The sequence below is a fragment of the Rattus norvegicus genome, chromosome 8 (genome assembly GCF_021556685.1).
Source record: "Rattus norvegicus strain SHRSP/BbbUtx chromosome 8, alternate assembly SHRSP_T2T, whole genome shotgun sequence".
Taxonomy (NCBI): Eukaryota; Metazoa; Chordata; class Mammalia; order Rodentia; family Muridae; genus Rattus; species Rattus norvegicus.
Window position 1 is genome coordinate 22,895,001 of NC_141541.1, and position 6,356 is coordinate 22,901,356.

Here is a 6,356-nt window from a genome sequence, read left to right on the forward strand (position 1 = left end):
GTTGCCAAGAAGTGCATGCTTACTGGATTCTAATACATATGTCTCCTGAGAGGTTCTGCCAGAATATGAGAAATACCGAGGGGAATGCTCATAGCCAACCATTGAACTGAGAATGGGTTTCCCATTGGAAGAGTTAGAGAAAGGATTGAAGGAGCTGAAGGGATTTGCAACCCCATAAGGACAACATTGCCAACAAACAGAACTCTTAGTGGCTAAACCTCCATCCAAAGCATACACATGGACAGACCCATGGCTCCAGTTGTACATGTTGTAGATGATTGCCATGTTGAACAGCAATGAGAGGAGAAGCCCTTGGTCCTGAGAAAGTTGGACACACAACTCCCCCTGCCCCCAGTGGAGGGGAATATTAGGGAGGAAAGTTGGTAAGGAGTGAGAGGTTGGGTGGGGGACACCCTTATAGAGAACAGGTACAGAGTTAGGAGAAGGGGGTTTATGGACTGGAAACAGGGATAAGACTTGAAATATAATCAAAATGATATCCCATGGTGGGAAAATGATGTGCACTCCTGAGAGAAGAATGGCAGGAAAAAGCAATCACTGCTCTAATGAGCTTTGATTTGTGAAACTTGTGAGTTGAAAGACTAGTTGCTTCAAGCTGTTACCTAACTTAATTTTCTGGCCTCTGACAGAAATAAATGCCAGATCCTTCTCCCACAAAAGATCCTCCTGACTTGTATAGTCTGAATTTCTTGGGAAAAATCACCCAGACTCAATATTCAGCTAAGATATTGACTTTGTACTTCTTGAAGTCACACAGATAACAGCATCTTTGTTAATTTTGTGGTAATTAGAATGGGTCATTTTACTTGAATTCACTGTGGGAAGGAGTGCTATAAGATTTTATTAAGTTGATTAGGATCAGAGCTCTCTCCCTGTGGTTTATCATCATGTGTTCCCACTGTTCTCCTACCAGGTAGACCTCAGCTTCTATAGTAATCTCACAAAACATGTTCTATTTCCATTTAAGAAAAACACATGCCGACTCTTGTGTGAAGTTTTCTGCAAAGACAGAAAACACTCAACTCAGAAATGGAACTTTTAATAGATGAAATTAAAGATTCCAACAAAGACTAATGTGGTTAACCTGTACATTTATTGGAATTACTTAAACGAGTTTAGCTGAGAAGTTATAGAGCAGGGATAATCTTATGCAACAATAATACCAAAAAGCTTATTTCTACACTGATGATAACTCCTGTAATCTGTATCATTGGAGGGATTCTCTATATGACTTGAAGTTTCCAGAATCTGTAAAGTACTGAATTTTAGCAAGCTCATCTTCCCTTAGGCAGATCTAGTAGTCCACATTTCCTCTCACAATTACATTTCAGTCTCATGGCCCTCTCCTTCCTTCCTGGAAGGAGTGCTTAATGTCTATAAGAGACTGTTAAAATATGTTCTATCTACATTCTTCATGTGTGCTTATGTGTGTTGCATGTTGCATGTACACGTGAATGTAAATGCCAGTGTCAGCTGTTATCTTTACAACACATCTATCTACTTTACAAAATGTTTTTGAAGGTTAATTTTTATTTGTAATTGTATGCATGTAAGTGTGTGTGTGTGTGTGTGTGTGTGTGTATTTACATGTGAACATGTGAGTTTAAGTGTTCCTTGGCATCAGACATAGTTGACTTTGAGTTTCAAACTATTGTCAGCCACCTGGCATGAGTACTGGGAACCTAACTATCATACTCTACCTGAGATGTATGCAATTTTTTATTTTTAATTTAATAATCTGAATATGGTCTTCTCCCAAACCCCGTGGGAGAGAGAGCTCACCGCCCAGGCAGGCGGGCACTTCTGAGACTGCAGGGCAGGAGAGACGGACAGTACTGCCCACCCCTACCAACATCCTTGGCACAAGAGGAAAGTGTATAGGGCCTCTGGGAACAAGAAGATAGGGGCACTCAACGCTGTGGTCCAGACATATCTGGATATGAAGAGATATGGTCAAACAGCTCACTGCACCCAAATCCCGTGAGAGGGAGAGCTAGACCTTCACAGGAGCAGACATGCCTGGGAATCCAGAGGAGACTATTCTCTGTCCACATTTCTGACACTAGAGGAAAATGCCTAGCGCCATCTGGGCCCCCTTTACAAAGGGTTCTGTGCCAAGGTGGGGCAGGCCCTCCTGGTTGCTGCCCTCATGGAGAGCTGAAACCCAGCTCTAAGAAGTGACTCTAGGCTTGAGACCAGAGTTAAGACCAACTTTTCTGCTCCAAGTGACCTGCCTGGTGGACTCAGACACACTCCCACAGAACACCTGAAGATCAGTAGACAGGAACGACTAAATGCCTGAATGCGGAACATTCTGTTTGCAGAACTGACTGAAGGAGAACAGGAAAACAGGTCTACACCACTCCTGACACACAGGCCAATGGGATGGTCTAACCACTGTCAGAAATAGCAGAAAAAGGTAACACCAGAGAATGTGATGGCAAGAGGCAACTCAGGAACCGAAGCAACAGAAACAAAGACTACATGGCATCATCAGAGCCGAATTCTGCCACCAAAGCAAACACTGAATATCCAAACACACCAGAAAAGCAAGATCTAGATTTAAAATCACATTTGATCATGATGATGGAGGACTTCAAAAAAGACATAAAGAACTCCCTTAAAGAAATGCAGGAAAACACAAATATAAAAGCAGAAGCCTATAGAGAGGAAATGTAAAAATCCCTGAGAGAATTACAGGAAAACACAAACAAACAGGTATAGGAATTAATGATGGAAATAGAAGCAATAAAGAAAGCACAAAGGGAGACAACCATGGATATAGAAAACCAAAGGAAGGGACAAGGCGATGTAGATAAAAGCATCACCAACAGAATAAAAGAGATAGAAGAGAGAATTCCAGGAGCAGAAGATTCTTCAGAAATCATCGACACAACCATCAAAAATAACATAAAATGGAAAAAGGTACTGGTCCAAAACATACAGGAAATCTAGGACACATTGAGAAGATCAAACCTAAGGATAATAGGTATAGAAGAGAGTGAAGATTCCCAGCTTAAAGGACCATTAGTATCTTCAATAAAATGATAGAAGAAAACTTCCCTAACCTAAAGAAAGAGATGCTCATGAACATACAAGAAGCCTACAGAACTCCAAATAAATTGGACCAGAAAAGGAACTCCTCCCATCACATAATAGTCAAAACACCAAATGCACAAAACAAAGAAAGAATATTAAAAGCAGTAAGGGAAAAATGTCAAGTAACATATAAAGGCAGACCTATCAGAATTCCACCAGAATTCTCAGTAGAGATTATGAAAGCCAGAAAGTCCTGGACAGATGTCTTACAGACAGTAAGAGAACATAAATGCCAGCCCAGGATACTGTATCCAGCAAAATTCTCAATTAACATAGATGGAGAAACCAAGATATTCCATGACAAAACCAAATTTACACAATATTTTTCTACAAATCCAGCCCTACAAAGGATAATAAATGTTAAAGTCCAACATAAGGAGGCAAGTTACACCCTACACAAAGCAAGAAACTAAACGTTTTTGAACAAAACAAAGAGAAGACAAGCACAAACATAATCTCACATCCAAACATGAATATAATAGGAAGCAACAATCACTATTCCTTAATATCTCTCAACATCAATGGACTCCATTCCCCAATAAGAAGACACAGATTAAAGAACTGGATACACAATGAGGACATGACATTTTGCTGCCTAAAAGAAACATACCCCAGAGACAAAGAGAGACCCTACCTCAAAGTAAAAGGCTGGAAAACAACGTTCTAAGCAAATGGTCTGAAGAAGCAAGCTTGACTAGCCATTCTAATATCGAATAAAATTGATTTTCAACCAAAAGTCATCAAAAAAGGTAAGGAAGGACACTACATATTCATCAATGGAAAAATCCACCAAGATGAACTCTCAATCCTAAATATCTATGCTCGAAATACAAGGGCACCAATATACATAAAAGAAACCTTACTAAAGCTTAAAACACATTGCAATTCACACAATAATAGTAGGACTTTTCCACATCCCACTCTCATTAATGGACAGATCATGGAAACAGAAATTAAACAGAGACATAGACAGACTAAGAGAAGTCATAAACCAAATGGATTTAACAGATATTAATAGAACATTGTATCCTAAAACAAGAGGATATACCTTCTTCTCACAACCTCATGGTACTTTCTCCAAAATTGATCATATAATCAGTCATAAAATAGGCCTCAACAGATACGGAAAGATAGAAATAATCCCATGAGTCCTATCAGACTTCCACGGGCTAAAGGTGATCTTCAATAACAATAAGGGAAGAATGCCCACATATACATGGAAGTTGAATAATGCTCTACTCAGTGGTAACCTGGTCAAGGAAGAAAGAAAGAAATTAAAGACTTCTTAGAATTTAATGAAAATGTAGGTACATCATACAAAAACTTATGGGACACAATGAAAGCTGTGCTAAGAGGAAAACTCATAGTTCTGAGTGCCTGCAGAAAGAAACAGGAGAGAGCATATATCAGCAGCTTGACAGCACACCTAAAAGCTCTAGAACAAAGAGAAGCAAATACATCCAGGAGGATTAGAATGCAGGAAATAATCAAACTCAGAGCTGAAATCAACCAAGCAGTAATGAAAAGGACTATACAAAAGAATCAACAGAACCAAAAGCTAGTTCTTTGAGAAAATCAACAAGATAAATAAACCCTTAGCCAGACTAAGCAGAGGACATAGAGTGTGTATCCAAATTAACAAAATCAGAAATTAAAATGAAAACCTAACAACAGTCAGAGGAAATTTAAAAAAAATCATGAGATCCTACTACTAAAGCTTATTTTCAAGAAAACTGGAAAATCTGGAGGAAATGGACAATTTCCTAGACAGATACCAGGTACCGAGGTTAAATCAGTAACAAATAAACCATTTAAACAACCCCATAACTCCTAAAGAAATAGAAGCAGTCATTAAGAGTCTCCCAAACATAAAGAGCCCAGGTCCAGACAGGTTCAGTGCAGAATTCTATCAGACATTCATAGAACTTATACAATACTATTCAAACTATTCCACAAAATTGAAAGAGATGGAGCCCTACCAAACTCCTTCTGTGAAACCACAATTACTCTTATACCTAAATCACACAAAGACTCAACAGAGAAAGAGAACTTCAGACCAATTTCCCTTATGAATATCGATTCAAAGATACTCAATAAAATTCTTGCAAACTGAATCCAAGAGCACATCAAAATAGTCATCCATCATGATCAAGTATACTTCATTCCAGGGATGCAGGGATGGTTTAATATACGGAAAACCATCAACGTGATCCATTATATAAACAAACTGAAAGAACAAAACCACATGATCATTTCATTAGATGCTGAGAAAGCATTTGAAAAAATTCAACACCCCTTCATGATAAAAGTCCTGGAAAGAATAGGAATTCAAGGCCCATACCTAAACATAGTAAAAGCCATATACAGCAAACTAGTCGCTAACATTAAACTAAATGGAGAGAAACGTGAAGCAATCCCACTAAAATCAGGGACTAGACAAGGCTGCCCACTCTCTCCCTACTTACTCAATATAGTCCTCAAAGTCCTAGCCAGAGCAATCAGACAACAAAAGGAGATCAAAGGGATACAGATTGAAAATGAAGAAATCAAAATATCCCTATTTACAGACGATATGATTGTATACTTAAGTGATTCCAAAAGTTCCACCAGAGAACTACTAAACCTGATAAACACCTTCAGCAAAGTGGCTGGGTATAAAATTAACTCAAATAAATCAGTAACCTTCCTCTACACAAAAGAGAAGCTGAGAAAGAAATTAGGGAAATGACAGCCTTCATAATAATCCCAAATGATATAAAATACCTCGGTGTGACTTTAATCAAGCAATTCATAGTCTTCTTAAGTCAAGAAAATTATTGTAAGACATAGGTGAAAATAAAGAAAGAACAATTGGAGGAACAGCTGTTTGTAATTTGTTGGCTGCATACGACTCCTATTCTCTTTACTGGGCATCTTTTGGCTTCAGTGGAAGTGGATGTACCTAGTCCTGGAGTAACTTCATGCACCAGGGTTGGATGATACCAGATGAGACTTCTCCCTTCTCAGAGAGAAATGGTAGAGCAAATTTTGGTAAGACAAGTGGAGGGGGTTTACTGGGAGGAAAAAGGCACTGATATTTAATTTTCAAGTGAATAAATAAATAAATAAATAAATAAGCCAAGTCTCTAGAATTCAAAGTAAAAAAATAAAAAAAATGACATATAAAATTATTTATTTCCTGTTATCGTGCAATTAGTATAATATGTGGTGCTCCACAATGAAATCAGAGAGGTAGG